Source organism: Bos grunniens, chromosome 10 (assembly GCF_055505025.1).
Source record: "Bos grunniens cultivar Pamir isolate PY7600 chromosome 10, Bosgru_T2T1.0, whole genome shotgun sequence".
Taxonomy (NCBI): domain Eukaryota; kingdom Metazoa; phylum Chordata; class Mammalia; order Artiodactyla; family Bovidae; genus Bos; species Bos grunniens.
Window position 1 is genome coordinate 83,547,514 of NC_141174.1, and position 12,380 is coordinate 83,559,893.

Here is a 12,380-nt window from a genome sequence, read left to right on the forward strand (position 1 = left end):
CACGTTCAGTAGGCTACCTTTTAATTTTGTTGATAACTTCCTTTGCTATACAAAAGCTTTTTATTTTCATGTAGTCCCATTTGTTTATTTTTGCTTTTGTTTCCCTTGCCTGAGGAGACATATCCAAAAAAATATTAACACCACTGTCAAAGAGTGTACTGCCTGTGTTTTCTTCTAGGAGTTTCAGGTCTTACATTTAAGTCTTTAATGCATTTTGTATTTATTTTTGTATATGGTTTGAGAAAGTTTTATTCTTTTGCATGTAGCTGTCCAGTTGTCCCAACAATTTGTTGAAGAAGCTATCTCTTCCTCTTGTTTCTCCTTGCCTTCTTTGTTGTAGATAATTAACTATAAGCATGAGTTTATTTCTGCATACTCTATATCTTTTTTTTTTTTTTCAATTTAAGTCTGAATTTGGCAAAAAGGAGTTTATGATTAAATAATTTTCTATTTAAAAAAAAAAAAAGAAAGAAAAGGAAAATGTTGTGCTTTTACCAGCAGAAAATGGTTATCATTATCTAAATTTAAAAAAAAAAAAATAGGAACATGTGTTTTTGTTTTTTTTTTTCAATTTAAGTCTGAATTTGGCAAAAAGGAGTTTATGATTAAATAATTTTCTATTTAAAAAAAAAAAGAAAGAAAAGGAAAATGTTGTGCTTTTACCAGCAGAAAATGGTTATCATTATCTAAATTAAAAAAAAAAAAAAAAGGAACAAATGAAAAAGGGGAGCAAAAGGAAAACAGGCTGAAGTGGCTACCCAAGAAACTAAAAACACTCACCTTAGGGTAACACAGAAACTGAAACCAAATGTGATCGAATTACTATAATTTATCAAGTCAGTGGGCCCTATATTGTACATCTTGTACAATCCAGAATTATTTTTAGATCAGTTTTTTAGACTTTTTATTTTATATTGGAATATAGCTGATTAACAATGCTGTGATAGTTTCAAGTGAACAGCAGAGGGACTCAGCCATGCATATACATGTATCTGTTTTCCCCCAAACTCCCCTCCCATCTAGGCTGCCACATAACATTGAGCAGAGTTCTCTTTGCTATAGAGTAAGACTTTGTTGGCTATCCATGTAAAATTCAGCAGTGTATATATGTTGCATTTTTAAAAATGCGCTCTTTTAGAGCTCTAAATACATGTGTTTTGGTTTTTTCTTTCTTCTCCCAGTGTGTTATGTGCTTAATTGCTCAATCATGCCCAACTCTTTGCAACCCCATGGACTATAGTCCACCAGGCTCCTCTGTCCATTGGGCTTCTTCAGGCAAGAATACTGGAGTGTGTTGCCATGCTCTCCTCCAGGGGAACCTCCCAAGCCAGGGATTGAACCCAGGTCTCCCCCTATGCAGGTGTATTCTTTACCATCTGAGCCACCAGGGAAGCCCCCCAGTGTATATAGTGAGATTTAATTGACATACAACATTGTGTAAATTTAAGGTGTACAGCATGATGATTTGATATATGTATATATTATGAAATGATTGTCATAATGAGATAAGTTAACACATTCATTACTTCATATAGTTGCTTCTTTCTTTTTTTATTTTTGCTGTTGACAACATTTAAGATTTACCCTGTTAGCAGCATTTAATATGCAGTACAGTATTGTTAACTATAGTCAGCATGCTGTACCTTATATCTCCAGAACTTATTATCGTATAACTGGAAATTTGTACCCTTTGACCACTGTCACCCGTTTTCCCCTGGAAACCACCAATCTACTCTGTTTCCATGAGTTCAATTACAAATATGTATTTTAAGAAGAAGGGAATTCCACCTCCTCCGATCTTGAAAGGGTGAAATCAAGTGCTAGTTTATTTTTCTTTACAAACTGAAAATAGTTAACTCTCCATAAGCATGGTAACATCTTACACTGGATCCTTGATCTTGGCTTTCTGTCATAATTGCTTTTCCTAGTAACTGTTGATAAGAGGTTGGAAATCTGAATATTGTGTATGATATTATATCATGGATTAGTGAGACTTTAGACTTAATACTCATCAACACTTAAAAGTATAGTTAAAAATCTTAATTTTAAAAAGTTTTTCTTTAAAGTTTAAGCTGAAAAGTCACTGGGATAATTGTTCAGAAAAGGATTTACAATATGTTTTTATAGATCTTTCAGTAAGTGTAGTAAAGTATACATTGTTCATGAACTATGTGATCAATCAAAACCAATAAAATCCCTATTATGATAGAAAAATATACTCTGATCTTGGAGTAGAGGAGGTTTTTCTATTATATAAAACTATTAAAAGTTGATAGGTTCATTGGCATAGTTATCAAGTTATGCATGACAAAATGACCATAGCAAAGCAAAAGGGAAATAATATACCTTAGGAAATATTTACAAATCATATCACAAAGTCTAATTTTCCTTAGTTAATGAGCAAAAACCCCTATAAATAGATAGGAGAAAGACCAGCTATGTAGTGGAAAATGAAAAAAGGTTACTATAAACCACTTCTTAGAGTGTTAACTGCTTTTTCCAGGGAGTCCACGAGGTCAAATGTGTTTTTATCATAATGCAGAGAAAATATTTGCCTTTTTCAGTCTATTGAATGTAAAAGAGCAATTATGAGTAAAAACACTTGAAAAGAATATATATTAAATGTTGCTATAAAAAAACTCATTAAAAAAAACTGATTTGTGCTTATTATGGAAAAGTTGGGAGGTACAGAAAAGTATGGAGAATAAAGGATATTATTCCACTTGGGAAATACCTTGATGTATTTGCAGATTTTAAGAGAACCTATGATATACTTATTTATGGCCTAGTTCTTAGGCCATAAAATAATTAATATATTTATTATTATATAAATATATAAATATATGTATATATTATATAAATAATATAAATATAAAAATAATAAAATGTTAATAACACAGTATTTACATTTTCCCATGTTTCTAAAAGCTCTATGTAATTAACTTTAAAATTTACTTTCTCTGACCTTATAAGAGAACTCTGGGCTGTAGGAGTTCTTTCTTAATTTTTATTTAATCCTATCTTAAGAGAGCATACCTAGAAAGATTGTTTGATTTTCTTCAGCTCTGTTAAGTAATTCTTAACTAACCCATTGTGAGGTACTTAGGTGGCCAGGTGATGGTATGAACTCAGAACACAGGCAGCTGTTTTATTGAATACTGGGAAGTGAATACTAGGGATAAGCTCAGATTTTTTTCCAGCTCCCTGAGGCTTTTATATCACATTAAGTTTTAGTTGTTCATTTGGCTTCATTAAAATAGTCAAAATCGTATGTAATGAGAAGATGTCTTGGAGTTTATAATGTGATCCTGACCAGTCATAATGGACTTTAACACTCAAAACCCCATTCTCTGCCTCCATTCTACAATGCTGTCTTATCTGGGGTCATCCTTCATTAAATTGGCAGACTGATTTTTTTTTTTTTTTGGAAGCTGATTACTTTATAATACTGTGGTGGTTTTTGCCATATATAGACATGAGTCAGCCACGAGTGCATATGTGTCCCCTCATCCTGAACACCCCCTCCCACCTCCCTCCCCACCCTATCCCTTTGGGTTGTCCCAGTGCACTGGCTTTGAGTGCCCGGCTTCATGCATTGAACTTGCACTGGTCATCTATTTTACATATGGTAATATACATGTTTCAATGCTATTTTCTCAAATCATCCCACCCTCGCCTTCTCCCACATAGTCCAAAAGTCTGTTCTTTACATCTGTGTCTCTTTTGCCATCTTGTATATATGGTCATTGTTACCATCTCTAAATTCCATATGTATGCATTAATATACTGTATTGGTGTTTCTCTTTCTGTATACTTCTGTATACTTCACTGTGTATAACAGGCTCCAGTTTCATCCACCTCATTAGAACTGACTCAAATGCGTTCTTTTTTATAGCTAAGTAATATTCCATTTTGTATATGTACCACAACTTCCTTATCCATTCGTCTGCCGATGGACATCTAGGTTGCTTCCACATCCTAGCTATTGTAAACAGTACTGCAGTGAACATTGGAATACAATGTTCTTTCAGTTCTGGTTTCCTCAGTACGTATGCCGAGCAGCGGGATTGCTGGGTCGTATGGCAGTTCTGTTTCCAGTTTTTTAAAGAATCTCCACACTGTTCTCCTTAGTGGCTGTACTAGTTTGCAGTCCCACCAATGGTGTAAGAGGGTTCCCTTTTCTCCACACTCTGTCTAGCATTTACTGTTTGTAGACTTTTTGATGGCAGCCATTCTGACTGGCATGAGTTGGTACCTAATTGTGGTTTTGATTTGCATTTATCTGTTGATGAGTGATGTTGAGCATCTTTTCATGTGTTTATTAGCCATCTCCAGTGAACTCCATGGCAGCCCACACTAGTATACTTGCCTGGAGAAACCCTGTGGACAGAGGAGCCTGCTGGACTACAGTCCTTGGGGTCACAAAGAGTCGGACATGACTGAGCAACAAAGCACATTAGCCATCATATGTCTTCTTTGGAGAAATGTCTGTTCAGTTCTTTGGCCCACTTTTTGATTGGATCGTTCATTTATCTGGTATTGATCTGCATGAGCTGCTTGTATATTTTGGAGATTAATTCTTTATCAGTTGTTTCATTTGCTATTATTTTCTCCCATTCTGAAGGCTGCCTTTTTTTACCTTGCTTATAGTTTCCTTCGTTGTACAAAAACTTTCAAGTTTAATTAGGTCCCATTTGTTTATTTTTGTTTTCATTTCCATTACTCTGGGAGGTGGGTCATAGAGGATCTTGCTGTGATTTATGTCAAAGAGTGTTCTGCCTATGTTTTCTTCTAAGAGCTTTATAGTTTTCTGGTCTTACATTTAGATCTTTAATCCATTTGGAGTTTATTTTTGTGTATGGTGATAGAAAGTATCCTGGTTTCATTCTTTTACAGGTGGTTGACCAGTTTTCCTAGTACCACTTGTTAAAGAGATTGTCTTTTCTCCATTGTGTATTTTTGTTGCCTTTGTCAAAGATAAGGTTTGTGGATTTATCTCTGGGTTGTCTGTTTTGTTCTACTGGTCTATATTTCTGTCTTTGTGCCAGTACCATACTGTCTTGATGTCTAGCTTTGTAGTATAGTCTGAAGTCAGGAAGGTTGATTTCTCCAGTTCCATTTTTCTTCTTCAAGATTGCTTTCTCTATTCGAGGTTTTTTGTGTTTCCATATATATGGTGAAATTTGATCCTTTGTGTTGAGGGCTTTCATAACATATTCCTCACCTCTTGATCCCAGAACTAAAAGTGGAATAGCAATCTTGTCATCCTCCTGATTTTCATCCTGTTGCATGTTTTAGAGGGCATACGTTTGGAAGAATGAGCCTGAACGTCTTTAGAACTACCCTCCACTTTCACCTTGTCATTTGGGCTAGCTCAGCAGTTTCTGAGACAGATCTTCTCAAAAGATAGTAGTATTTTGCACACATAACTAGCTTTGAAGAGGAACTGGCTTTATTGAGAAATATGACACATATAGAAAAGGACAGAGACATATATACATGTCTTGATGAATTATGAGCATCCATGTACCACCCTTAGATCAAGATATAGAACCCCCAGAAGCTCTTATCTTTTTCTTTCCAATCATAATCCTTTCCCTCCCCCCAAAGTAAGCAATAATCTGAGTATTGTGTTAATCATTTACTCTGTTTCTTTGTTGTTTTCCCATTAAAGTGTGTATCCCTGAGCACTATAGTTCTGTTTTTAAGCTTTATATAAATGGACTCATATAATAGGTATTTTATATCTGATTTATTTCACTCAACCTTATATGTGTAAGACTTGTCCATATTATTGTGTTTCATTATAGCACATACTTGTTACTGTAATAGTATTTTAGTGTATGCTTATACCACAGTTAATCTATTCTAGTGTTGATGGACATTGGGCTTGTATTTTGGGGAATTATGAGTAATGCTTCTATGAACATTCTGATACATTTAATTTTGATGGTGACATGGATGTATTTTTGTGGGGGTTATACAGGAGTGCAATACTATATCCTGGGTCACAGGATATATATATATATATGTGTGTGTAAAATTTGTTTTCATCCTGAGTCCATAATGACAAACTTTTTTTCCAAAAGAGTTGTATTGTACTAGCAGTGCATGAGAGTTCCCAATTGCTTCACTTCCTTCCCAGCTCTTATATTGTCAGATTCTTTAATTTTAGCCATTTTAATGGGTGTATCATTAGTTTAGTTCAGTTCAGTTCGGTCACTCAGTCGTGTCCGACTCTTTGCAACCCCATGAATCGCAGCATGCCAGGCCTCCCTGTCCATCACCAACTCGCAGAGTCCACCCAAACCCACGTCCATTGAGTTGGTGATGCCATCCAACCATCTCATCCTCTGTCGTCCCCTTTTCCTCCTACCCTCAATCTTTCCCAGCATCAGAGTCTTTTCAAATGAGTCAGCTCTTCACATCAGGTGGCCAAAGTATTGAAATTTCAGCTTCAACATCGGTCCTTCCAATGAACACCCAGGACTGATCTTTAGGATGGACTGGTTGGATCTCTTTGCAGTCCAAGGGACTCTCAAGAGTCTTCTCCAACACCACTGTTCAAAAGCATCAGTTCTTCAGTGCTCAGCTTTCTTTATAGTCCAACTCTCACATCCATACATGACCACTGGAAAAACCACAGCCTTGACTAGACGAACCTTTGTCGGCAAAGTAATGTCTCTGCTTTTTAATATGCTGTCTAGGTTGGTCATAACTTTCCTTCCAAGGAGTAAGTGTCTTTTAATTTCATTGCTGCAATCACCATCTGCAGTGATTTTGTGTCATTAGGGTTTCATTTTAAATTTCTGTATTGTGACTCTAATGTGCTTAAGCACTTTTTCGTAAGTATGTTGGCAGTTTGGATATCCTCTTTGATGGAGGACCTGTTCACAACTCTTGGTCATTTTTCTGATGGGGTTGTCTGCCTTTTTCTGATTTGAAAGAGTTCTTAATGGATTCTGGATATAAGCCCTTTATTGATTACTTCCGTTGTGTAATTTCTTCTTCCACTATTAAAGGTGTCTTTCATTGAACAGGATGTTCTTAATTTTAATGTAGCCTAACTTACCAATCTTTTTCTTTAGACTAGTATTTTTAGGGTCATGTTTAAGAATTTTTTGTACAATCTTAAGTTATGAAGATAATCTTTATTATTGTGTACAAGCTTTATTGTTTCACCTTTCACATTTAAGTGTATAATCCACCTGAAAATATTTTTGTATATGATACAATGTAGGGAGTGGTCTTTATATTCATGGATCTCTTTCTAGTCTGTTTTTACTGTCTTTTTATCAACACCACTATTTCAATTAGTATAGCTTTCTAAAAATACCTGCTAGAACAAGTCATTCTACCTTCTTCAATAGTGTTTTGACTATTCTTGGCTCTGTATATATTGCCATATAAATTATAGAATCAGCTTCACAAAAATTGTCTTGGGATTTTTATTGATATTGATTTATAGTATGTTTAGAATTTTTGCACCTTTGTTTGAGTAAAATTGTCCCTTAATAAACTTTCCTTTTAATGTCCTATGTTTTAATATCTAGTTTATGCTAGCCTCTAAAAATGAGTTGGAGAGTAGTCCTTTTTTATAATTTTTATTTATTTATGGATGTGCTGGGTCTTCATTGCTGTGTGGGCTTTTCTTTCTCTAGTTGTGGCGAGCAGGAGAGTAGTCCTTATTTTTAATTCTGTGGAAGAATTTGTGTTTTATTTCTTCTTGTTTACTGGTGAAATCATCTAAGCTTCCAGTTTTCTGTCTATAAAGATGTTATTTATAGATTAAGTTTATAAACTTAATCACATTTTTTTTTTTATTTCCTTGACAGTATTAGTTATTTGGACTTTTGTAGAAATTTCTCCACTTTGTATAAAATTTCAGATTTATTAACATAGAGTTGTTCATAGTAGCCTCTTATCTTTTTCATGTCTACGAGATTTGGATAGTGCCCCCTTTTTCATTCCTTTGGTTATTTGTGGTTTCTTTCTTTCTTATCAATTTTGCCAGCATTTAAAATTCTTTATTAGTTGTTTCAAAGAGCTGCGTTTGCCTTTGGTCCTCTTTTTTCTAGTGTTTATTTACTCTTTATTTCCTTTTTCTCTCATTGGGTTTATTTTGTTGTTCTTTCCCTAGTTTTCTAAAATAGATACCTTTTTTCTAAAGTTTTCTAAAGTACTTACCTTTTTAATTTTTAACCTTTTTTTTCTAATGTATGCATATAAAGCTTATAACTTTTAAGATCAACAGGGTTAAACTGTATCCCACAGATTTTTATATTGTTGTTTAGTTGAAAGACTTTTTAAATTCCTGTTGTGATTTCTTCTTTGGCTATGGGTATTTTAGAAGTCTATTTCTTTTTCTTTTTTTAAATTTTATTCAAGTATAGTTGATTTACAGTGTTGTGTTAATTTCTGCCATACAGCAGAATGACTCACTTATACACATATATCATTCTCATATTCTTTTCCATTATTGTTTTATCACAGAATATTGAATATAGTTCCCTGAGCTGTACAGTAGGGCTTTGTTATTTATCCATTCTTTATATAATAGTTTATATCTGCTAATCCCAAACTCCTAATCCATCTCTCCCTCACTGTCCCCCTTGGCAACCACAAGTCTGTGCTATGTGTCTGGGAATCTGTTTCTGTTTCATAGATAAGTTCATTCGTGTCATATTTTAGATTCCATGTATAAGTGATGTCATATGACATTTGCTTTTCTCTTTCTGACTTATTTCATTTAGTATAATAGTCTCTAGGTCCATCCATGTTGCTGCAAATTGCATTATTTCATATATGTATCACATCTTCTTGATGCATAGATACGTGTTTCTTAAATTCTGCATACATAGGGATTTTTAGTTTTCTCTTTGTAATTGTACTATCAGAAAACTTACTTTAAATTACTTTAAAGGTCAGATAAACTGTTTCAGAGAAAATCTATTACTCTCTTTGCTGTGTGTGCTTTAAAATATCCTGTAGTTGTTAGGTCATGAATTCTATATGTCTATTAGATAACTTGTGTTTATTAAGTTGGTTAGGTATATTACTTTACTGATTTGTGTGTATACACTTGTTTTCTCTGTGTTGACATGGTATGTCTTTTACTCCTGCCTTTTTGCTTTCAGCCTTCCTGAATTTTGAATATTTTATATCCATGCCTTGTAAACTTACTATAATTGAATTTTCTTTTTTTAAATACAGTCTGATAATCTTCAGGTTTTAACTAATGCATTTAATCACTTAATTTAATGTAATCACTGATGTATTTGGATTTAAATCTACTGTTTTATTTTGTGCTTTTAATTTTTCCTACCTGATATATGTTTTGTTTCTTTCTTACTGTTTTGTTCTTTTTTCCTTTTTCTTTTGACTACATATTGTATTCAATTTTTTCCTTAGTTTTAAAGTTTTATACTTTTTTACTCTTCTTTTAGTTTTCAGCTAAAGATTACAACAGGCATCTCTGATTTATCAAAGTCAGTTGGTGCTTTTATTTTTTTCCTAGATAGGACAAGGTCTTTAATATGCTTTAGCTATTGTTTGATATATTGCTGTTGTTGTTATGCAGATGTTTTAAATTATCTGTATTTTAAATGCAATATATTATTCTTATGTTTTATGAAAATTCATTTAGACTTACATCTTTACTGTTTTAACTGCTTCATTTCTTTCTCCTTGACTTTTCTCTTTGGGTCATTTTCTGTCTGCCCTTCCTTTAGTGCAGATCTGCTGGTGACAGATTTCCTATCTTAGTATGTCTGAAAATGTCTTTATTTAAACTTCATTCTTGAAGGCTGCTTTTGCAATGTATAGAATTCTAGACAGGCAGTTACTTTTTCCTTTCATCTTTTGAAAATACTATTTGTTGTTTTCTGACTTCCATTGTTTCCGTTGAAAAGTAAGCCTTGAATCAAATAGTTGCTTCTTTGTTGCAGATACATTTTTTTTTTCTGACTTCTTTTTAGATTTTTTTTGCCTTTATTTTTTAGCAGCTGTCTCTAGGTATGATATGGACTTCTTTTCATTGGACTGGCCAAAAAGTTCGCTTGGGCTTTTCCTATAACATCAGATGGAAGGACCCAAATGAACTTTTTGGCCAACCCAATGTTTATCTTTTCTAGAGGTTGAAGATTTTCTGCAGTCAGTAGGTTGATATCTTTAATTGGTTTTGAAAGATGTTCTGCTATTATTTCTTTCGTATTTCTCCTATAGGATCTCTCTTTTCTCCTAGTAATCTTTTTGCATATGGTAGATCTTTTTATTGTGTCCTCTTTATCTTCTTTATTGAATTTTTATAGAAAAAAATGTGTTTTGTTTTCTCTGCTTGATTCTTTATATTTTCTTCTGACCTATTCCAGTCCACTAGTTAAGCTATGTCTTTCTGTGTCTTTCAGCATGGTTACTTTGAGTCTGTTCTGAAAGTCACAATATCTGGTGTCATTGAGGGTTTCTGTTGTTTTTACTGGTTTCCATTTACATTGTCTTGTCTCCTTTTGTGCTTGCTTACTTTTTATTGTATGTGAGCAAAGTATTTTTAAAAATTATTTGTAAAAATATTTTGAAACCTAAGATGGTGTTACTTTCCTCCAGTGTTTTCATTGTTTTCTGCCACGTTCTAGGACACTAGCAATCTGAGATTACTTGAATCCAATTTTAGGGATTACAGTTTTTTTGAACCATTCAGACAACTTGAAGCTAGCCTGCAGTATCTGCAATGACTATAATAATTTCAATTTACAAACCTTAGGGGTCCCAGCATCAGGCATGCATGGAGTCCACACTCAACACCCAACTACAGCTCACACCCTTGCCTGGGTCTGGACTATTATTCTTACCCCGGGGCTTGGCAAATTTTCTCTAGAGGCCCATAGCCTAAATACTTGAGGCTTTGTGGAACATGGAAGCTGCTGCAACTATCAGTGCTACCGTTATTCTGCAGAAGAGCCATAGACAATGCATGAATTAATGAGCAGAAAAGTATTTCAGTAAAGCTTTATTTACAAAATCTGCAATTAGGACACATTTGGCCCAAAGGCCATGTTTTGCTGACTCCTGCTGTAGTCTGTCAGAAGCTCTGTTCAGACTCTCATCTGCCTCTTAAATATAAATTAGCCCTGAATACTGGGCCAACCTCTCTTTGGTCTGCCTTGTTAACTCTATAGCGCCTTCAAGAATCTGTTAGGTTTTTATGTTTGGTCCAGTTGTTCTCAGCAGGAGGTTTAATTGTCATTATCAGAGGCTAAAGTTACATACAAGTAACCAATTAAAACAATGAGATTATTCCCCCTCTGATCTCAAGAAGGAAGTTTCTTGAGTTGTTCTTAGAGAATATCTCTCACTAACACCCTATAATATATAAATGGTATTTAAAAAAAATAAAACTGAGTTTTAGGACCTGTTTTGTATAGTCTTCCTGTAGAGCAGTGTTGTCCCTCAGAACTTTGTTTGATGATAGAGATGCTCTATTTCTGCACTTTTCCTTGTGGTAGTCACTAACCACCTGTGGCTGTTGAACTTTTGAAATCTGGCTAGGGTGATTGCAGAGCTAAATTTTTACTTCTATTTAATTAAAAAAAGTTTTATTGGAGTATACTTGATTTACAATGTTGTGTTAGTTTCAGGTGTACAGTGAAGTGAATCACTTATACATATATCCACTCTTTTTAAAGATGTTTTTTCCCATATAGGCCATCACAGAGTATTGAGTAGAGTTCCCTGTGCTGTACAATAGGTCCTTATGAGTTATCTGTTTTATATATAGTAGTACACACATATGTCATATACACATATGTCAATTCCAATCTCCCAATTTATCCCTCCCCCACATCCCATTTAACTTTAATTTAATTAAAATTTAAATAGCCATGTGTGGATATTTAATTTGCAGGATATTTAGTTTTGCAGGAGATAGCTTAGATTAATAGAAGAATCTCATATCATTATAAAGATTAGGATTGATACATATATACTACCATGTGTAAAATAGCTAGTGGGGAAGTTGCTTTATAGCACAGGGAGCTTAGTTTGGAGCTCTGTGATAACTTAGAGGGGCAGAAGAGGGGAGGAGGGAGGGAGGTTCAAGAGGAACGGGAATATGTGTATACATATAGCTGATTCACTTCATTGTACAGCAGAAGAAACTAATACAACATTGTAAAACAACTATACCTTAGTTAAAAAAGATAACCTCATCCCAGTACACGGTGTGTTCTTACACTCCCACCCCCCTACATACCCATTTTCCAGTGCTCTGGCAAGAAATACTTAGCCTATAAATATTTTAGGTCTCATAGAATGTTTCCACTTATTCCCACCATTCACCAGGTGTGATGGAAATATTACACTTGTTATCCTAACTGGGCCAAGTA

The 12,380-nt window shown here is 34.2% G+C and overlaps 1 protein-coding gene across 39 annotated transcripts in view; it reads left to right on the top strand.

Moving 5' to 3' along the window:
• Positions 1–12,380, top strand: part of MYO9A (myosin IXA) — a 257,518-nt gene that overhangs the window by 232,253 nt on the left and 12,885 nt on the right. The window lies entirely within an intron of this gene.